Below are 23,995 nucleotides of genomic sequence, written 5' to 3' on the forward strand. Positions count from 1 at the left end.
TTTTAGCAAAATTATTAAGAGGCGCTAAAGATCCAAAGAGCCACAGGTTACTTAAAATCCCAATAAAATTCAGAATAAAATACCAAAACATTATTTTTTACTACATTACCTCCTGTTCAACCTGTGTCTATCCTATCCTGCCACTTCTAAAATAACCAATAAAACGGCTAAAGAAAGAGACTATGTGACATGTTAACTCGTCTGAAACACTCCTGAGTGTTTTAATTAAGACCATTTAATTATTAACTAAGCCAGGGAATGGGGCAGTAAATATTTACTCATTAATCTTACACATTGCTTTTAGCCATGATTAATTTATAAACCAATTTTCCTATAGTGTGTGCTCACGTGTGAAGAATGCACAATAATAAAGGGAAAGTCCTTCAACCTGCACTGCAAAAACACAAAATCTTACCAAGTATTTTGTTCTAGTTTCAAATGAAAATATCTTAGTAAATTTGAAATAAGACAAAACTAACTTATAAATTGAACAAATATATTTTCAGCAATTATAGGAGCTTGTTTAGGGTAAAGATATCTGCATGAGAAACTAAGTAAATACTTGGTAACATTTAGTTTTGTTGAAAAGTTACTTGCAAGTTAATACACTTGAGATAAGACAAAACAAATGTATTTGCACAAGTAACGAGACCAAAATTACGCAATAAGATTATGTGTTTTTACAGTGCAAGTACTTTCTCACAAGGAAAGCCTGTGTTGTTTTTTTTTGTTGTTGTTTTTTTGTATATTTTAGCTGTACACTGCGAAAACAGAAAATCTTACCTATTATTTTTGGTAGAACTATCTTAAGATAAAACAAGCTTTTCAGCAAGACATAGGAGCTTGTTCTAAGTCAATAACTCTTTAATATTGCTAAAATATATATTGCTAGTTCTTCTGGCAGATTATTTCATTTATAACTAGATATTTTTCTCATATTATCAGTAAAATAATCTGCAAGTGGAATTAGCCCTTTTTGTTGATATTAAGGAATTATTGACTTAAATGGTCTTGCTGAAAAGTTGCTTGTAAGAGAGTTTTGTCCCATTAAAGTGTGTTAAAATATTTGCATTAGAAATTAGTAAGGTTTAATAAGATTGAGTGTTTTTGCAATGCAGAGCACAAAGTTAATAGACTATCAGTAAAGGGGAAGAGTGGGGGTGCTACATATGCAGTGAAGAATCGTTGGATTTGTAGAGTTAATTCGTCTACAATCGCTGTGGCTGAGCATTGATGCGCGGCGCAGGGATGGGAGGGAGAGAGCAGCAGAGAGGGAGAGCAGCTGAGCGAGCTCGTCCACTTGGCTGCGAGCGCAGGGAAGAGGCGGAGAGAGGAGGGTCTGCCTTTTCACCTGAAGATTACTTTGTCTCACACTTTGCTCACCCAGAGCGCTGCAGAGAGGCGAGTCGATCGGACTTCTCTTACAGAAACCGCTGCCATCGGAGTCCCGACTGGGGAGAAAAAAGTGCAACGAGAGGAGAAGAAGAAGAAGAAGTAGTTCTGGGTTTCCTCTTCAGAGGTAGGATTTCATTTACTTATTTACAAGCTGCGAGGAGGTAAGTGAGCTCTGTGTCTGTCATGACTTTGGCATTGGGAGGTGAAGAAGTTGGAGGGGAAATGTTGAGGAGTTTAGTTGGTGCACCGGTTGGCGGTGAGAGGAGAGTTGCTGTGAGTGATGGAGGAGTTGGGGGACAGAGAGGCGGCTGGCAGCCGACTCTGTAACCAAGGCAGCTGAGACGAGACAGAGCCAACAGGGGACACTGGGATTTCTATTTTTCACCCTCGCCGCGATGCGTTCGGGCGCTGCCAAGTCCCCTGCCTCATCCCCGACGGATAAAGATTTCATTGTGCGCCGCCGTGACCGAATTCATTAAGCATCTACCCCTAGCTCCCCCCTCTAACTACCCCCAACCTCTCTATTTGCCCCGTAGTCAGTTCACCCCGTGCTGCAGCAACAGTTGAGTTTCTCCATGCTCTGCGGGAAAAAACCCAACTGAGAGCTCCTGGAGGGACGGTGTCTACCCCCGAAAAAAGTTTATCAGTGAAACTCTCAGGACACCACATGGGGTCGCTGTAAATGCAAATGACCGCTTACTGGAAATTTATGTTATAGCAACTTGGCCAGTTTGCTGCCGCTTCTGGGAATTGGATTCCAGTGACATCCTGCTGGCTAAGGACAAATACAGCAGTAAATGTGGGGGGAAATATGCAGAACCTAAGAAGTATTTTCCAAAAGGCTGTACAGCTGTGGTTTAAAAATCAATCATTTTGCATTGTTTATTGTTAATATTGACTTCCCTTAAGGGGTTCTTATCCAATTGTTTAAGTTTTTCTTCCAATTAATCTTAAACCGCAACCGATTCTTTTAAATTTTTTCTTGGTTTTCATTTATAAGCACCCATTTTCTACAGAAATTGCAGCAATAAAGAGAACGGCAGAATCAGTTGGACTGAATACAGTTTTGTCTCCAGCTGGCCTGAATTTCTACAAATGAGCAAATATGTTCACTGTACATTGGAGGAATCAAGGTGAATGCCGGTTTTATGCTTGTAGGTCGTTTTTAGGTGCCCTCTTGTGGCCCAAATAAAAAACAAAACACCCTGGATAGTACAAGTCATAGGTTTCTGAATCAGAACTAACATGATTTATTTTGTTCATTCAAGCAGGTTTGATTTAGGCAGAAAAATTGGTTGAAAAGGGTTTAAAACAGTTTCTTTTTGAAAACACATTAAAACAATTGAATTCTTGGGTCTTCAATGGGATAAACAAGCCAAACCAGGAAGGGGAGAACAGGGCAAGCAAAACTGATGGATTTAAGTAGGAAGTCGACAGCCAGACCACTGAAAATGTGTCGTTTTACCAAGATTGTTGTTGTTATATCAGTGTTTTGTATCTGTTAAGTGAATCTCTTGATAAATAATGTTTACCCAAGCTAATTAGCAGCAGCACCAGCTTATTTTCTTTCCACTGTGTCTGAGTCAAATGAAGGAGAGCGTGTTTGATTACAGCTGCTTTCTGACTGTATATCATTATTTGAATTGGCTGTTTTTGGCCAAACAACATGCAGAGGTGGGGACACTCACTGCATGGCTACATTAGTGTAAACTGTCAAGATTGATTATGTCAACAAAAGTAAGACCTGCAAATTACTGCATTAATAAATATTAAGGACTCTGATAATCTAGCCTGGTAAAACCAGCCTCTTGTTCTACACTTATCTTCGTACAGAGTGTCTATTGAGTGGTTATTGAGAAGTGATTGGTTCTCAGATGCGTGGACTTTGTTTAGGTTAGCAATTTTACACAATCACTGATTGTGATGTGTATCTGTCTGGTATGCAACTTAGCAAAATAGGCATGATTTGGTTATAAGTCTGACAGCTACCAATACAACTATTGGTATGTGTTGAATGTGCATCAATCGGCAATAGTGGCATATAGCACTAGCTCGGCGGTGTGGTGGCTCTAAGCTAATTCACAAAATTTGTTTAAAATGATTGCACAATTATTCTGGATTTGTTGGCACAAGTTGTTTTATGCTATTACACTCTCCTAGCTTATGTATTTTTTATGAAAGTTGGAATTCAGCCTCTTTAGGGAAACCTTTATAGCATAACAGAAGCTAAAGATTTGTTTTACATGTTCACAAATGTAAAAAATCTGAGACTGTGCTGTGTGTTTTTCTGGTTACTAATGATGTCTGCGTTAAATCTCTTTGGTCTTGCAAACACTACCGGTGATGTCCATTTGTTTTACTGCCTTAGACTTACAGCTGTGCAATAAATCAGTAACAATATGAACATCACGATTGACACATGATCAGTATCAATAGATATTACGTCCGAAATAAGTTCAATAACTTCACCAAAGTTAGAATCACACAGCATTCTGGGAGATGTAGGCAGAGAAAACACTTTAACCGCTCTAAACAAGATGGTATCAACTAACTCACTCACTCTTTGGTTACCTAGCAACAAATAAAAAACGGTGTGGAGTAAAAACTGTGGGTAAGACAGGCCAGATATTTAAAACAAAAAACTAGTCAATATTTATGGATATTGAGTGATATGAAACGCTTATACCATGGTAAATTTTTCAGGCATACTGTCCAACCCTACTTAACTTTCATAGTAACTGGACATAAACTGTTTTGAGATTTCAGCAGCGTTTTGGCTGAAATTTAGAAAGTTTGTTCCAGATCATAACCGACTCTAACCAAATAAATTGGAACCTTTTCTTCTGGCCAACACATTTTTAAAGAGGTAGCAACGACTGTGAAGGTCAGTGAAAAGGCTGAATTCAAAAGGACTTTATGTGTTTTCGTTTTACACATCACTCTTTTCATGCCTCTCTTCACAGTAAAGCCGGAGTCATCACCCCTTTAGGTAAAAAGACTGGTACAGGCTTTTATGGGCTCCTTATTGTTTCCAAGATGTGAGACACCACCCTCGTGGTGAAATCAATAGCCCAGTAAATTCCTAATTGAATGACTGCAGGGCTCAGAGCCTGACGGGGCTTTATGGGCTACCAGAAGGCGCCTTTGAGCGCGCGGAGAGCATCAAGCACCCTGCTGGCGTTGTTGTGGTCTGGGAAACAACGGCGCGTCAATCAGCGACTGCGTGGCAGGCGACAGTAGCGTTAGCGTTCGCACACCTGCCAAGATATGCTTCACGAGACGAAGAGGGGATCACGTTACTGACAATTAGCTTTTCTTCCTGCTGAACCCGGGCACCATAAAGCAGAGAGGACACCTGTGAGGCGGGTCGTAGGTGTCAGAAAGATGGAGCGGGAGCTTCGGGGTTTAAGCGCAGGAACACGATGAGACTTGTTCTACGTTCGCCGGTACTGTGCATTGGAGCAAATCCTTTTGTTTGAGCTGTAAGTCATCTGTCTGAGCTACTGATGAAGTGACTGACCTCAGGGCTTATGCTGCTGCTGCTTCAACACAAGGAAAAGACAGCAATATGTTGTTTGTGGAAATGTTTGAAATGTCACACCTTTTCGAACAATACACCATCTCTCCTGTTACTTTGTTGGGAAGTAGACAATGGAAGGGGTGATGTTTATGAGTATCATATAAATGTTCCTCTAAACCTCAGGAAAAATCTAATATTTCCACTAATATCTGATCAGATACCAAATGACAAAACTTACAGGACAATAAACTCACAAGTTCACTACAAAAAAACAATATCTTTTGTATCTTTGGTCTGATTTCTAGTGCAAATATCTTAGTACACTTGAAATAAGAAAAACTAACCAACAAGTAACTTTCCAGCAAGAAATAGGAGCTTGTTTTAAGTCAGTAATTTCTTAATATTGATTAAAAAAAGCTATAGTTTCACTGGCTGACAAATTCACATAAGAAATTTTTTCAGTGCTTTTTCATTAATACTAAAGAATTATTGATTTAAAACAACTATATCTTTCTGAAATGGTATCCATAAGTCTGTTTCATCTTATTTCAAGTGCTTGCACTTGAAACTACACCAAAATATTTGGTGGGTATTTTGTGTTTTGCGGCATTAACCTTTCATTTTATTTTGACATGGCTTTACCAGACCATAAACTATCATTATAGACTTTGGGTGAGAAGTTTACTGTGTAGATTTATGTTATTTTTCCATTGTGAAATGATTATGCAACCATCTTCAACAATGATTGAACCGGCTGCGCAATGCAGTTAAATTATTTAGGAAAACATAAAAACATGATAAATCACACAGTCAACAATTGTGAAAACCATCAATGTTTTATTTATTATGGTTCTAAAGCAACTCTAACTGGCTGTTTGTAGTTTTCTGGAAGTTTGTTCCAGATTTGTGGTGCATAGAAGCTGAATGCTGCTTCTGCATGTTTGGTTCTGATTCTGAGGATGCAGAGCCGAACCAGAAGATCCTGAGTGAGTCTAAAAATTTGATACAACAGCAGATCTTTAATATATTTTGGTGCTAAACCGTTTAAGTGATTTATAAATTAACAGAAATATTTTAAAGTCTATTCTCTGAGCTACAGGGAGCCAGTGGAAGGACTAAAGTTAAAATCTTGCTGTGACATTAATCCTGTAATCCAGGAAATGTCCTTCAGGTTATAGAAGGCCAACTTTGTAACTGTCTTTATGTGGCTCTGAAGGTTCAGGTCACATTTCAGCCTGATCTCCAGGTTCTAGCTGTAACAACTGAAGCTGCTCAGAACATGAGCTCATTGTTTCTCTTGTTTTTATTGTTTCGCCAGGCAGAGCCTCTCAAACCAAAGCTGTTCACTGAATTAAGTCTGAATCCACATTCATGGCTGTTGTTCATCTATTATGTCAGAATATCGCTATCTGACACTTTCCACACTGCAATGAGCATTCACAGAAAGAGACAGCTGCTTGCTTCAGCCTCTAAACGCAGACTGGAGATATTAAGACATCGATTTGCAGGGAAAATGAGACAAACACTGTAATCTGTGAAGATAATCTTTCTCCCTGCACTGATGGTCCTCCACAATGATCCAGAATACAGCAGAGAGAGGAATTAAACACTGTATTGGAAAAGAGTTATCCAATGATGTGATGTTATGGCTGTGTGGCGTCTCTCGGTGTGCTTCTGCTTGGAGAGGGAGTTAAGAAGATTTTTAGCACAAAAATGTTTTCAGTTATTTCAAACTATTAGCAATTTGCCTCACAGCAAAACACTACAAAAATATTAACACCCTTCTGCTTGTTAACTGTGGCTAAGAAAAGCACTCATACCTTTTATGTAAGCTTTAAAGCTGAATATAACCCTTATAAAATATGTTTTTTAAATGTTTGTTGGAACTGTTTTCATGTCTGAGACAGATAATCTGTGAAAAGATCGATCTCAACCTCTACCCTGAGTTGCTATTGCCTTGTGAAGAAATAAACCGCTCCCAGTCAAAAACAACCAATCAGAGCACAGCGGCGGGTCTGAGCGCTGTCAGTCACTTTTGAGAACGGGATGCCAAGTGAGCTAACGGCAGAGAAACAACTCACCGTTACAGGAAAACCATTTATCAGCTGTCATATGAAGAAGCTGTAGTATACCAGAGAAAAACTGAGAGGTGAGCATGATTGACAGCGCTGAGACCCGCCTCCTTGTTCTGACTGGTTGCTTCTCGTTAGACAGAAGAGCTTGATTTTTCAGATTATTCGTCTCATACAATACTGTCACAACATAGTGACAGTTTCAATATTTTTGTGGAAAAATATTTTTATAAAAGTGACATATTACAGCCTTAGTGTATTTTATGGGGCTATTATGTGAAAAGCCAACCAAAAAGTTCCACTGACAAATTATTTCCCAAGTTAGAAATGAAATAATCTGGAAATCTCCTTAATATTAATCAATATTAAGGAATTACTGACTTAAATCAAGTTCTTATTTCTTGCTGAAAATATACTTGTAAGTTAGTTTTGTTGAATTTCAACTGCATTAAGATATTTGCACTAGAAACTGGACAAAAACACTTGGCAAAATTTTGTGTTTTTGCAGTGTGGTGATGGACTCCGACCTGAACATCTGGAGCCACATAAAGACAGTTATAAACTCGGCCTTCTATCACCTGAAGAGCATTTCCAGGATTAAAGGACTAATGTCTCTGGAAAATCTAGAGAAACTCATCCATGCTTTTACATTAAATAGAATATGTAAAGAATGTATGAAGTACTTACACTGGAAGAATAGCCTTAAAATACTTCTGTGAGTTTATAAAGCACCACAAAACATTACAGATCTGCTGCTGTTGTATCAATTTCTGGTTCTGATCTGCTCTGCACCCCCAGAACCAGATTCAAGCATGGAGAAGCAGCATTTTCTGGAAGAAACAGAGTTTCTTTACATAGATACTAAAAGGAAGAAGTAATTTGTTCTGAGTTGCTTTTGATTAATAATAAATGGAACGCTGATTCACTGAAGTCTGGTTTTAACTGTCATCACTTCCCTGTATGTTGGCACTTCAGTGTTTTGCTTGTTTGTTTTTTATGTTTTCATCAAATGAAGCACTTTGAACTGCTTTGACGATGGAATGTGCTAAACATATAAACTTGCTTTACGTTGTTTTAGGTTAAAACAGGGAAGCTGGTCTGAGTTGTTGAGAAACTGGACAATCCTGGGAGAAATCATGTTAAAAAGTGGAGTCCAAACTGTCCAAAATCAATACGTTTAAACAGTTTGAAAGCAAGAATTTTAATTAGTTTAAAGTTATTGTAGATCCAACACAAAGGGTTTTGTAGGTTTTCCTACAGTTTATAGAGTCGTCGAATGTGTTTTAAATTTCATTTAGAATGAAAATAGTCTGGGAATTTCTTTTTAAAAAGAATCATTTTAGACAAATTTTATGAAAGTTGCTGATATTTTTGGTCATTTGTACTGATTTTAATAATCAACAAACATCATTAATAAAAGATAAATCCTTCCTCTTATTCCATTTTAGGAAGATTTCAACTCGTCAGTAAAAACAACCTGCGTTAGCGGCGCAAATATACAGGATGTTGCTCTTTGTCGTCATGGCAACGGTACTTTGGACACTACTGTGTATGTGACTAGAAGAATGCCGGGGTGAAAGTTCACCTTCCCGAAGTACAATGACTCCAAACATACAGCCAGGGACACAGTGGAATATTTTATAGTAAAGCATGTTCACATGTAAAAATGGCCTCAACCAGTGTTTTTCAAATTGGGGGCCGCAGACACCTGGGGTGACGCCAGGGGGCGCTGTGAGGGCCTCAGAAAGTTGGGAGGAAAGATGCCGGCAAATTTTTTTTTTCATCATAATTTTTTATTTTATCAATCATTTTAAAAAATATAGGTTAAAATAATTTACTTAAATGCCATTTCTGATGCTCATTTTCTGATTGGCTGCCAGTCAAATTCACCAAGCTGCTTTGCTCTTCAAGCTAGGACAAAATGGAAACGTTTCTGACAAGAAAGACCAAAGGACTCTACTGCAAAAACTGTGGAAATTAAACAAAATTCGATAGAATTAATATAAAATATTACATATTTTTATAATCAAAACAGAGGATTGTGTTGAGAAATTGTATTCTCTGGTAATAAAGTCATAATATATTATCTGATAATAAAATGTTCCGCCTCGTAACTCATGGCAATCTAAAATCTGATGGTATATGGAAGCATTTATGCTAAATGAATGTAATAATTATTGAATAGTGAATAAAAAATATTCTAAACGTTAATGTTTCTTTACATATTTTCTAGCTTTGTCTTTAGGTTTGCAATGGGGGACCCCAACCAAAGGTTAAGCCGAAAAATAAAGACTTGAATATTGAGCTTCATAGATGCTCTAAATGTTGCAGGTGAAATATTCTTTCCTTTTCATAGTTATTCATAACTTCTGTTTGCTGATCTCATAAAAAAAAGAAATAAATGGTTTGAGATTTGAGGCTAAATCAAACGTGAAAGAGTCCAGGGAGCAAAAATACTTTTGCAAGGCACTGAACACTTACACAGTTTGGGGAATATAGTAAAGAATCCAGATTTCTTCAGCTCTTTGGGTCACATTTGGTTGAAATCAAAGAAAAACCCATTGAAAAAGTAGCAAGAAATCTTTACACACGAGGCTCACATCTCGCTTCTGATATTGCGACAGAAGACACACTCAGACTTTATCATAAACAGAAGCTACCGTCTCTGTAATTGCTTTGTTTTTATAGAAGTTTTGGACAATAAACGTCTTCACTGGAGGCACAGTTTGAAACCCAGAAGCATCCATTTAGCCCCGGTGGACAAATGTACCGAGACAGCTGAAAGTACAGCTCTAATTTAAGCTGTCAGTACCAACACAACTAATACAACTCCAAGTAATAAGTTGGTTCCCCTGGGCTTCTGCTGCAGCCTAAATACACTGCAGTAAAGGTAAAAACTGTGCATGAAGTGGGAGAACAAGTTCTTAAATCCCCAAACTGATCCCACATAAGAAGATGCAGGTTTTCATTTGATTAACTTATTAAATTACTCCAGTTTGAAAAATGCACTCAGAGATGACGGATCTATTAGAGGGAGACGGACAGGAACACGTCGGCTCTACAAATTAAACAAATTCATATTTTTCTGCTTTCCTACCTGACAGGATTTATTATTTTCCAACTTCCAAACATTCGAGGCCATGTTTTGAAAAAAATTAAATAATAATAATAATATATTTTTTTAAATTGAGCTGATCTGACATGTGAACCTTCTCCCTCGGCAGTCCTTCACAGCGCTGCGTGGAAACATACTGTAAGCCTGTTGGTTTTTAATGAACTGCTGGGGAGCCGCGCTTTATTATCCATTTGATTATTAGTGAAGCAGATCCAAACACTGCAGATAATGACGAGCGTGGCTCGTAAAATACATACTGCTCATAATAAACTGCGGCAGCCTGCTGAATTAAAAGCAGAAAATATTGGAGACAGGTCTATAAATGCTGCTGGGGACCCAACAAAGAAGCAAACACGGTTAAAAATCAGTTATTTTGTTAATCTGCGTAGATAGAAACTACTAGCTGACATCCAGGAGCCTCAAATGTGTTGGCCGTTCTACCCAAAACTTAAATATTATCAATTATAAATGCACACAGATTCAGGAATAAGAACAAGAAACTTATTCCATCCTCTCCACTGCCAATTTCTGAAGCTAATCTTTAGCATCTTTAATAAAGGCGAGCTTTGACACCTTTAGATTGTTCCCAAGAGTGGGAACCCGTTTGCCGCTGGTTACAGAGTCTCATCTTAGGGAGATTTCCCACCCGTAATGTGATCAACTGGAATGAATTCACACACATTCACTGCACAAGACTCCACGGCTGAAGAAAAAGCATGTTCGAGCTTGTTTAAAATTTGCTGCAGAAGATTGGGACAAGCCAGGGAAACACAGGGAATTTTTGAGACCAAAACTCAACTCTCTGAATGTCAACACACACCATGTTTGGAGGAGCACAAAATACAATATACAATTGGATATGAGAATAAAGGAAGGCTGTGTTTTTGGGTGCCGATAGTCTGGTAGACTCTGCTTGATTTAGGAACAAAATTGCAACATTTGTTATGTTTTCACCTGCTGTAGTTCTCTAACTCTGCACTGTGTCAAACGAATCAAGTCCTTTGAAAAACCTGTTCCCTTCCTCGCCTGTGGAGGCGCTGCACCAAGAACCACTGAAGGTAACAACATGAAAGCCGCAGTAGAAGACACTCAGCGCGACTTCTGTCTTTACGAAATGAAAACAAAAATGGAGTGACGTCAGATATTAGCGGTTGTAGAATTTGTGTTTTGTCTTTGGTAAAACATCACTACTCTTATCTCCTGCTAGCGCTAGACTAGCATATTTGTTTTGGTTGTATTTACCCAGAATGCCCTGCACACAGTGCAGTGATCTTGGTCTGCTTCGTGTTCATATATGCATTCGAGTTCACGTCAATCGAACCGAGGCCAAGGTTTTCAGGCACATTCACACCTCACCAAACAAACCGGACTGTCTACACAAGCGGACCAAACACGGCTGGTGTTAATTTACCCTTAATATCTCAATATTGAAACAAAATTTTACTTTCTATGGTAAATTGAATTGTCTGGCTGTTTGAATTGACAAAATTTTCTTGGGTTATAGGTTTGCGTAAATCTATAATGGCCATTTGTCTCTGTTTTATGTATTTTGTGAGTGAGAAACCTAATAAATTTGGTACTGTAACAGACAACAAAACAGCTACATATACCATGCAAGTCCTTTCAGTGGAAAGTTACAGTCCCGACCCAAACACCCACAACCCAAATCACCATCGATCTGCTCAAACCTTCATCCGCTCCGTCGATTAAAACATCAGGAAAAAACACATAAAATATTCATCTGATCTTTGAACCGCAATTAACTCAAAATTAAACTTCCCCAAACTCATCCATTATCTGAGACCAGGCTAAAAATAAACAGCTCATCAACCTTCAGCGGAGGCCAAAACGATCATCACCATGAATAAGGAAAACAGGTCGACCTTGGTGCTGGCAGACACTGATTATGTTTTATTGCTCCTCCCAACCAAAATGAGCCAAATACTCACCAATGTACTCCTGCGGATAAAATGGAGCGAGACGGGGAATGAGTTATAGCGTCTGGAGCTGGCGTGCTCCAGTTAACTTTTTTCTATCCTATAGCAGAGCAGAGGATGAGCTGCCATAAATCTGACCCACACATCCATTAGGTTTCTATACTCTCCAGCTCTCAGCATGACGTCCCTCTCTCCATTTATTTTAATGTGCTGTTTTTTTAACCGCGTATAACGTGTTTGCGTGTGCCAGTTTAGCTAATTAACTGTTTGGAGAAGTGTTTTGGTTTCAATCTGTGCATAAATTTGCTCTCCGAGAGAAATGACCCAAACTGAAGAGGATCCAAGGACAGTCAGTCAGATTCAATCCAAAAGCGGCTCCAGCTCTAAATGGCAGCGCTTTAAATGACTAAAGAGACAGAACGCAACATCAGAAGCAGCACAATGTGCATTTAAACACTGATTATACTGTAGTCTGATGACGAGGAGAGCATGCAAACAATCTGCAAATTAAACATTTCACTTGTTGAATCCAACAACATAACTAACGCAGTGAGTCCTGCACATTCATCAGCAGCTTCTGAGTTACAGCACAACGCTGGAGAAACACCGCCGTTTCCATCTGGGTACCAACAGAGTTTATCAATCATCCTTGTGACTCTCAGCTGGTGAGCCAGAGCCACAGTTTACTGCTTCCTGTGTGTTAATGATTAACGCTTATTTTAACGGTCAAAATTAGAGATGCGCTGATCCAATATCAATATCTGTATTGGTCCTGAAATTCAAAAGAATTCTCCGCCATTTTTCTTTTCACTGGCACACATTTCTCCATCTGTCAGCTGTACGGTCTATGGGCCATAGGAAACATGTTTAGCACATTTTTTGCACAAAATACTTCTTTTAATGTCTTTTCCAGCAGCCATTTTACAGAGCATACAACGAGAAAACCAGCTGAACAACAAAAGATGTAGATCGGGTTTCGGAGACAATGTGCCCGATCCATAAGGGCAGATCTATTCAGTCTAATTCTACGTTTTGTGCTCTGAGCGACGTCTTGTTTTATTATTTATTCTGCATTATATTAAATGCAAACACCAACTTGCCATGCTACTGCTGTAATCATGGTCCAACAGGGTGTGTACGCGCCTGCATGCCAGGCTTGTTTTGGATGGTTCTGCAACCCGGTGCATATAGTTTGTAACCTCAGAGAACAAATTTAATGTACCTGCATTTTTTTTCTGCACCTGGCAGATTTACGGGCTGCATACCAATGAGTGACATGTAGAGACTCGCCCAACCTTGTTTTAGTTCTTAAAGGGGCAGTATTATGTTATTTTAGAGCATAATCAAGTGACTGTTACCTTTAATTGTTATGAAAATGCTACAAATGTCAAATATGACTTAAAATAAATTTACTTTTTAATTTAACCCCTTGAAATTGGGCCTGTGCCTCTTTAAGAAAGCTCCATCTTTCTGAAGCTCCGCCTCTAGGTAGTCAATACAACATGGCTCCTATATTGTCCCTTTAACAACGGCTTTACCAGTGTTGTACTGAGAAGTAGCTGCTACAGTTGATGTGCAGTTACAGCAGGTGTTTGCTGATTGCTGCTGGCTAGTCTGAAGGAGTTGAGTGGGGGAGGAGTTGCACCTTGAAGGCGGGGCTAGGTCCACCCAGGAGTTTTTCACATCTGAAAGGTTGCCATGGAGATTAAAGGATTAGAAGATAGGCTTGTGTAGAAGGAATATCATGATAAGATGATGTAAAGCTATAAATGTTGATCTTACAAAATACTGCCATTTTAAACATGAAAAAGAAAAATGATTTTAGGTCTATTTGGTCAGATTTGCAAGAAAAAGAAACAAAACTTGATGCAAAGCTCGCTTCTACAGCGCAGCTTTGCTGGTGTGTGTGTCTGTGTTCGTAACTTGTGAGCACATGTGTGTGTCGGGGCGTTTTTCCGTTGCGTGTGTGTGCTTGCATCAGCGCAGATTGCTCATGAAATGCGACCTCTGGAAAAGTTTCCTGTCCACATTCTCCTCTTTGAACTCCAATCCATTATCTTCAGATATCAAATTCGCCCCAACAGGTGTATTGTGGTAGATGATACGGGCCCGTGGCAGCCTGCCACAGATGCGGGGATGAAAGAGAAGATCCGGGTCTGTGCACACACCAACACACTCGCGTATCCACCTTGAGAGTTTGCAGAAAGCGCGGGCCTCATAATGCAGCTATCGCCGGGCTCATCGGCAGCTGCGAAGGAAGTGAATCTCTTTTTAAAGAACGTGTGAAGACGTCTATCTGGGTTCCTGTCATCGTTTTTCTTTCATACCCAGAGGCGTTCGATCGATAGCAAACAGAAACAAAGAAAGTCTCATACTGTTTATGTGAGACAGCGAAGAGGTGAAGCAATAAAACACTGGATTTAGTTGTTGCCTCACGAAGATGCTTTCAACCTCAGTTTTCACAAATTACCATCCTTTGTACCTGCTGTACATTCTGAAACTGTACCTGTACCAGTGGATGATATGAAAACAACTAAATGATGAGTGTAAAACGAACATTTTGTAGAGCGAGAGCCTTCCTGTGAACTTGGTGGAGAAGGAAAACAAAGATAAAAAGAAGAAACAACAGCGAGCAGATGGTCAGAAACACAACTGTGTGCTAGATGTGTTGTTGAGCAGCTGTATGCCGACACGTTCAATTTAATAAGCTGCAAAAATGCCAGTACTGTTAACAGCTTGTTGCACAGCCCCCTCATGGACTGCAAAGACGTTCGCTTGTTCATTATTATCACTATTTTTTACATAAAAACAGAAAAATCCACTAAGGACTGCAAACTTCAATATATTCTACTGGGATTTAATGTGGTAAAGTAAACAAACTGGCCTATAACTGTGGAAATTATACATTAAAATGGTCTCTGTGGCATCGGCATCTTCAAAAACAATCTGAAGAATATCAATTTCCATGTTTCTAAAAGGTGTTTCCGAAACTAAGAAATATTCACACTGCACCGTACAAGAACAAGTGGCCACCCATAACGTATTTACTCCTTGATATTTGTTTAAAAAACACAAAATGCGTCATTATAACGTGATTCTAGCTCCAGACAGATCTAAGAAGGTTGAATTTGTGAATGTAAACGTGTTAAATCTGGATGTGGCTTTATGGCTTTGGGCTAATGCCTGTTTAATGTTGTGAAAGTTCGTCCATATGGTTCAGATAAATATTGTTTACTCACCTCCAGTCCTGCTCAGAGCTTCTTCATGTTTATTTTATGGGCTTAATTTAGCCAATTTCAGATTTTAGAGTTAGCTGACCTTTACTAAAACCTGTCAAATTAAAAAACTAAACAATGAACTAATCCTATGATAAATTAAAATGAATTAAATAGTTTCCATTATGACGATTTTTCAAAGGGTTTGTTTGCTTATAGAGACACTGAAATTCTTTGTATTTATGGTTGTGTGTGTTTTTTTATTATGTGCATTTTATTCATTGTTTTTGGTTGTTGTGTTTTAGTTTGGATACATAAAACATCTTTGAGTTCCAGTGTTTGATGTTCCTTCCATAATGCAAGTTTATTAGTCTTTAAGATGGCAAATTTGCATTAACATGCCATTATCAATATATTATCGCAATAGTTTCTGGATCAATTCATCGTTCTGCAAAATGTGTTACTGTGACAGGAAACGCAGGAAGGAAAGAGAAAAAAATAATAATTTTTTATACATTTTTCAATGATTTTTGTTGTTCCCATTCTTAGAAGTGTCTTATAGCTAGCCAAACAAAATGGTGAATTATCGCCACCTTGTGGTAATTCAAAAACTACATCAACATGTCAATTTTGACAATCAATTTTTATAAACTTCTTCCCCGGCTAAAAACATATTAAAATAATATTTAATACAGTCATAAATTATAGACAGAGGTAATGCGTATTTTAAATATGACTGATTAGATTAGATGCTAATCTTGCTATTGAACTAATGAGATTAGATCTGCAATGATTAACCAATTATTGAAATGAAGTCAACTAATTTAGTAATTGATTAATTCTTAACTAGAAAATGCAACAGACTTTAAAAAAAGGCCACTTAAAATAAAAACACCTTCAGCTGTAATCAAGTCTTATCCAAAACTCCTCAAGCAAAATAGTTTTAGCTTCACCCATTTCAGATTTACTAAAGGGATGCTAAAGGAAACATTTTAGAGAATAAAATGTTTATTTTATTATGTACAAAAATAGATTGAATTATTTGTTTATTTGCACATTTTAATGTATTTCTAGTACTGTATAAAAAGGTTTAAGTGGTTAAAAGAATGTGAAATGTTACATTTTCTTAAGCGATTAATCGTCAACATAATTGATTAATCGTTTAATAAAACAGTTAGTTGCAGCTCTACTTTCTATGTATATGTAAAGCACTCAGAACCACATAACTGCAGTTAAAAGAGAGATGCTCTAAACATAACCCGTGCTCTATTTCCAAACAAATACTCTACAAATGTTGTTTGTTTTGCTGAGCTCTTGAGAGTACACACAGCTTCAAATTCATCAGAGTTCCTGCTGTTTGATGCAGCCGACATCCCTGGCGCCTTGTTGCAGCAATAGGTGGGAGCGTCGGGGCCGAGCACCTCCCCACTTCCACACACTAACATGGATGAGCCGTTTGATCCCAGGGTTCAAAAGACATCAGCCATAGTCTCTGCTCCCCCCTCCCCGCTCTCCGTAGCCGATTCTCTCCTTTGAAATAACATTACCTGTGTCCTTTCTGTGAGCTCAAGAGTCTGCAGCAGCAGATGAGACAGAATAGAAAATGTAGAAAAGGAACTACGGCGTTTGTTATTGCCTCTACAATCGGTAGGGCGGATCAGTTATTCTCCCTGAACTATCGAATGTCTCCTGTGAAGGTTTATCCAAACTGGTGGGAGAGCTTCTTAACAGTTTTCAAGTCTTGTCGTTAAAAATTCCCACAGTTGTTTGAGATTTTAATGGATTAAATTGGTTTTAAAGTAGACGTCCTTGGGTTTCATCAAATTATTGGTTGGATTTCAGCTAATAGTGTGCTAATCGAGTTTTGGGGTACTTACAGACAGACTTTGTAAAGAAGACGAACACGGTCCATAACGTCAACTGGTTTGTTGACTCCACTTCCTAATCCTCAAGTTTCACCGCCAATTTTGAAAACTGGAAACCAGTAGATGATGCAGCGCCTCTGAAAAACAAGATAACAGAATTATCTGTATCATCAATCATGCTCTTTCTACTTTACTCCAAGCTTATCGTCTTCTCAAATTCAAGATTAGCACATTAGCGCTCCCAAAAAGCTAAGCTACTAAAACGCTAATTATCTTAACAGCCAAGCTCTTTCGAAGCAGCAAAGACCAAAGTACTAACCAAAGAAATGATTGACATTTAAATTTAAAACAAATAAAACATGTAGATACAGGTAAATTCGACATACAGGTAAAGAAAATCAAAAAAAGACTAATATTTAAATATTTGAAATCAACAAAGGCTACATTAACACGGCAGGTTTTTATGCTCAGTTAAAACATTTTTTTTGTTAAAATTAGATTTTTTTCTGAAGTGGTCGCTAATGCAACCACAATTAGACTTTTGTGTGAACAGTTTACAACCACAAAACAGAAAAGAAAGACGTTACACTGTAAAGACGTTACCAAAGTAATAATGGATGGAACCAATTATTGATCAATTTTAAAGTTTTTGAGCAACAGGAGCCGACAGTATTGTCAAACATAAACAGATCAAGAAAATGTACCACATCTGGTTTGTTTTGCTGCAGAATTATGACGCAAGGCGGATAAAATATGACATTCCCGCTCTGACTACCAACATTTTGAAAACCATCGGATACCGATCCAACTTAGAAACACATAATGTAGCACAATTAGATTTTTGGGGGTGAAAAAATTGGAATTGGTTCGTTCAAACTGCGAATATGGGTAAAAAAAACAAAATGGATTCGAATCACATGTTTCTGCTGTGTGAACATAGAGTATTTAAATTACATTTAAGTTCTCTGATCTTTTACTTTTTGTCTCACAATACAGGATTATGCTGTTAGCTTAAATAAACAATTAGACCCTAAAAGTTTAATTTTTTTTAACACTTTTGGACAGCGAAAACACCTCTAAACACAAATATTTCATACATAACAACAATGGTGAATCACATGTTCATCTTGTAGTTTGTTAGTTTTATAACCCAACGTGACGCGGAGAAGAAGCTTCACTCCACAGAAAAGATACAAGAAAACATGCCCATGTGTTCGGCCCTTAGTGAATTGAATAATTTAATAAAATGGAGGTTCCAGCATTTTCTGGGTTTTTACCAAATAATGACTAATTAGCTAAAGTTTGATTTGCTAATTCAGGTTGATTTGGTTTTTGTTTTATGTATGAAATTTGTTGAGCTGCATCAACAAATTTCAGATTAAAACACAGATATTAACCCGAAAATGAAAAAAAACAACAAACAGTCACCTTGTGCTAACAGGTAGCGGTTCTAAGCTAGCAGGAAATAAAGCAGAAATGTGAATTATTGGTTCTTCTTCATTTGATGGTAAAGTCAACATGAGTTCAGTTTATATGAAGTGGCAGGTAATCACCAACATCCCTCCTAATTTATTCTTTGGTTAATCTAAAATTAAGTGCAGTAATATTATAAAATGATTAGAAAAAAGGTTCCTTCATGTCAAAACTGTCTGGTTCAACAACGTCTCTTATCTATTCAAGTGTTTGCCGTCACGTCAGTGAAGTTCCAGCATGAAGTATTTGAAGATCCGGGCATGAATTAGGAGCAAAGAGACGAGACGCCTGCAAATCATATTTAGGTGAATAAGAGTCCGATGACTCTAAATGCACCTGGTTCTTTCTATAAATGATTTCAAGGCAGATAAGCATAGAGAGAAAACACAGTTTCCTTACTGTAAACAAAAAGAATGTTATGTGATTTTCAATATTTTTCCATCTGAGCAAAGATTGCAAGGTCCAGATCTAATGATAAGTTTGGAGGAGATAATTCCAGGTTTATGGTTTTTATACACACATTCAGTTCCTCCATGCTTATGTATTAGTTTGAGACATTTTAGATAACGCCAGAACACAAGAGGGAATAAGTATTAAACACCTCAAAAAGCCTTTTCTCACTAAATATATTCCGCGCCATGTTGGTAACAACCAACTCTTTGTGAAGCAGGTGCCAACTTCTGGTGTGAATTTAATGTCAACAGGCAAATTAGACAGACAAATATTTAAAAGTAACTTTTGAGCAAAGAATCATCTTATGTTTGGTCTATGCCTTTACACTGATGAAATAACTGATCATTTCACTTATAACAAGACATTTTCCCCATGTTATATGTGAAATAATCTGCCAGTGAACTAGAAACTATCAACTTAAAATAAACTCCTATCTTGCTGAAAAATTACTTGTAAATTTGTTTTGTTTTGCTTCAACTGAACTAAGACATTTGAACTTGGTCACCAGCATTACGGAGTCAGTGACCAAAATACTTGACAGGATTTTGTGTTTTTGCAGTGTTTTATAAATTTTCAGAGGATTGCCACTTCTATTTGGTCTTCAGAGAGAGATTAACACTGAAATTCATTCTGAGCGGACAGTTTAATTTAACTTGTATCAAATAATTTTCAGCAAATAAAAAGTTAGATGCTATCCTATAAACATTTGCTGAGAGAGTTGGCATGATGGTACCTCCCTTTAGTATCTTGTTTCTGAGCCAATAAAACGGGGGAAAAGCAACAATTACCTTTCCTTTCCTTCTGTGTTGGTTTTCTAATTAAAATTGTATGCACACATAATTTTAAAGGCAACTCAAAACGTTTTAGAGTTACATTTTATCAGATCCAAAGATTTACACACTTGGCAATTTGATGTTTATTACATAAATAAATTACCTCAAGACAATCACTACCACATTATGCCACAGCAGTCAGAGTGGTGCTTTTCTTAATTATATATTTTACACTGAAAAAAATAGAATCTCACCAAGTATTTTTGGTCTAGTTTCTAGTGCAAATTTATTAGTAGACTTGAAATAAAACAAAACTCACTTACAAGTAACCTAAGTCAATAAATCCTTAATCCAACTGAATTTCAACATATATTTTTGAACATAACATCTACTGCTAGTGTAAATTATGGTATGATGCTAATTAAATCCACTAGGCACTTAAGGAACAAACAGACTGTTAAATCTTAGTCTGTTGAAGCCACTAAGAGTTTGTGTTTTTGCAGTGTACAGCTAAAATAAACTAAAAGATATAAACTTTCCCAGAGATAAAGTACTTGCACTGCAAAAACACAAAATGTTACCAAGCATTTATGATCTAGATCGACTTGACCACAAGTACACTTGAAATTAGACAAAACTCACAAGTAACTTCAGCAACATAAGAGCTTGTTTCACTTAATTAATTCTTCAAAATTGATTTTAAAAAGACCTGGCAGATTATTTCACTTATGTTAGTTTTCTCTTATTTCAAGTGTACTATGATATTTGCATTAGAAACTAGATCAGAAATACTTGGTAATATCTTGTATTTTTGCAGAGTAAGCACTGTAATTGCACCCAGAATCCTTGTGAACTTGCTAAACAGGCTGGAGACAAAACCCGTCAAATCTTTAAGATTCTGCAGAGAAAGAAAGAAGTGAGACAGACATAAGTAAACAAAGCAAGTGGAGAGAAAGTGAGATGAAGGCCTGCTGAGTGTTGGACTGTGGATTTCTCTCCCTTCAGCTGCTGGCTAAGTCTGTCATCTGCTCAGCGTTTGAATCAACATCTGGTGAAGTCGCGAACACGCAGCTTCCCGAGCCTCCGACGGCGAGGCAGCGAGGGCGAGTGAGAAGCTTACACACTCAGCTGGGCGTCACAGTTGTAAGGAGCCGACGGAGAACAACACACACGGCCCCGTCGGTGATGTATTTTCAGCACATTGCGGCTGTTCTGCTGGGAGAAATGCATTACGGAGCCGGTGCCTCGCTGTAATCACATTAATGTTTCCTGTAATGGAGTAATGCTGGATATTAAAGTTCAACTTTTAGCATTACGCTGCATTTACTGATCCTATCAACAGGTCATGACTCGGATTACGCGCTCAGCATTGTAAATAAGCATGGAAGATCATACCTATTGGGGTCTCATTCGTTTACGTTTCCTGGTGTACATCAGGAAGACGACAGCCTTATGATCAGAGTTAACTTTGCTTATTGGGTTAATGGACATTTGAAACATTTGCAAAGCTTCAGGAAGTCTTAAATGAAACCAAATTATCTTTATCTTGCTCTTGGCTCATGCTTGTGTATAAACTTTCAGTTGTTTCCAATGTTTTGGAGTTGAAACTCAAGCCTCCTTGGTGCAAAATTGGTAAAGTTTTGAGAGAAACAAACACTTGGATATACAGAAAAAAAGAGCAGACAAAATAAGAAATAAGATGTTTCAGACATCTGATTGATGTGTTAAAGATGAATAATCTTTAGCTATAAATTAAAGATTAATAATTTCAACATTTCACTTACCACCAGTGTAAATTATGGTATGATGCTAATTAGAACCACTAGACGCTAAAGGAACGAAACAGACTGTTCAATCTCAGTCTGCTGACTATTTCATAAATGCCACAAATAATCAAAAGAACTTTAAAATTGAGTCAAAAAATTATGTTTTGACTATTATGTGGATGATACCAAGATTTTGTGTTTTTGCAGTGTGCAGCTAAAATAAACTTAAAAACATAAAAACATAGACTTTCCCAGATATGATGTACTTGCACTGCAAAAACACAAAATCTTACCAAGTAGTTTTGGTTTTGTTTCCTGTGCAAATATCGTATTATACTTGAAAGAAGATAAAACTCACAAGTAACTTCTCCGCACGATATAGGAGCTTCTTTTAAGTCAAAAATTCCTTAAAATTGATTTTCTAAAAATACAAGTTCCACTGGCAGAGAATTATAACAAGAAGTTTTTTCCATTTTAAAAGTAGAACATGTAGGTTTTATTGCCATGTTAAGGAATTATTGACTTAAAACAACCTCCTATATCTTGCTGAAAAGTTACTTTTATCTTAGTTTTCTTATTTGAAGTGTAAGTTATTTGCACTCAATACTAGATAAAAAAACAGTTGTTTAGATGTTGCGTTTTTGCAGTGTAGATATCTACAGATTTTTATGTCAGAAATCATCATTGATCATATTTACCACTTTTATTATTATCCATTAGAGACAAAGGCCCTCAAGTCAAACCCACTTTCTATCTGGGAGATTATTTGCAACCAGATGCTACAAACAAAGAGTAAATCCCACTAATTAGATTTATATTTACAGTGCAGAGACATCTTGTCACAACTATTGTTGTAGCAGATGTTCAAGCTGTCATATTCTCATTTTTTAAATCTATGAGGATAAAACTGAGTTAATGGGGAACACAAGAACTTCAGAGGAAACCTGTTATTAATTATTTGGAGTAGTTTGTGAACAGAAACAGTATTTGTCAAAACAAGTGATGGCATGAAAAATATTTCACAGTTTACTGCTTTAAATGAGCGTGCAGCGAGTGTTTCAGTCGGCCATTACAGGTCATCCTCAATGCATCAAGCTGTCGTTTCTATTTCTGGGCAGTAGCAGAGAGACGTCCTATATCTTCGCCTCTTTGGGTTGGCTTTATGGGAGACCTCCTCCTCATGCAGTTCAAGTCAGTTGTCAACATGATTTATGGAGATGTGAGCTATCTCTAGACCAGCTCCTCAATCTTCCCCTGACGAATTGCTACCATCGGCCCTTGTAACCGTCGTTTGTTTTCCTCGCAAGCCAATTTTCATCCAAGCTGACAAATTAAATCTGCCATGTTTTGAGGAAGCAATTTTTCCTCCTCTTTTTCATATATGACCCGCTTGGCAATTATCAGAGATGTGAGTCTGACACACGGCTGAATGAAGCTCTCGGCGCAGTTCGGGAGTCTGATATGAATAATATCCACACTTCTAATGGAGGTAGAGCGCTATAAGGTTTAATGGGTGGGAACGTGAGTTAGATGACATGTTTCTCTCAAAAGATACGCACCAGTTATTGTCCCAATCATCTTGTACAGCTCACTAACACCGGTGCTACTTGATTAATTTGACTTTTATGAGCAGGATAAAATACTGTGCAGATTATAGAGGTGAACAACCGGGGAAACTTTCCAAAACATAAAAGGTTCCAACAGCCAATGTAAGATGCAGGAAGTGAGAAATGAGAGTCAACACTGTAAAAACACAAAGTCTAACCAAATATATTTGGTCTAGTTTTTGGTGCAAATATCTTAGTACACTTAAAATAAGACGAAACTAACTGAGAAGTAAAGTTTCAGTAATTTATAAGAATTAAAAAAAAATTCTATTCATGAAAAGTACTAATTCCACTGCCAATTTATTTCACTTATACCGTGGGAAAATATCTTAGCACTTTATCAATATTAAGGAATTATTCATTTAGAACAAGCTCCTATGAGCTGAAAAGTTAGTTTTGTTTTATTTCGAGAGTAATCAGAAATTTGCACTATAAACTGAACCAAATATACAAGTAAAAATTTGTGTTTTTTCAGTGTAAGCAACAACGTAAAGCAGATTTCAGCATGACAATACTGCAAAAACTTAATCTTACCAAGAATTTCTGGTCTAGATTCTACTGCAAATATTTTATTACCAAGGTATTTGATATCAAGGTATATTCAAATAAGACTATAAAACTAGCTTATAAGTACATTTTCAGCAAGATGTAGGAGCTCGATTTAAGTCAATCATTCCTTAATGTTGATGAAAAATATCTAGTGTCAAACTATTTCACCTACAACACAATAAAAATGTCGTATTATAAGTGAAATAATCTATTAGTGCAACTAAAAAACGAATTTTTTTAATAAATATTGAGGAA

At 37.3% G+C, this 23,995-nt stretch overlaps 1 protein-coding gene across 1 annotated transcript in view; it reads left to right on the forward strand.

Annotated features, from left to right (window-relative positions):
* The first annotated feature begins 1,293 nt into the window (after positions 1-1,293).
* LOC116711450 (cadherin-20) overlaps positions 1,294-23,995 on the forward strand; it is a 94,356-nt gene continuing 71,654 nt past the window's right edge. The window contains exon 1 of the mRNA XM_032550768.1: positions 1,294-1,519. The gene's annotated coding sequence lies outside the window, so the exon portion shown is untranslated. The remainder of the gene's footprint in view (positions 1,520-23,995) is intronic.

Source organism: Xiphophorus hellerii, chromosome 21 (genome assembly GCF_003331165.1).
Source record: "Xiphophorus hellerii strain 12219 chromosome 21, Xiphophorus_hellerii-4.1, whole genome shotgun sequence".
Taxonomy (NCBI): domain Eukaryota; kingdom Metazoa; phylum Chordata; class Actinopteri; order Cyprinodontiformes; family Poeciliidae; genus Xiphophorus; species Xiphophorus hellerii.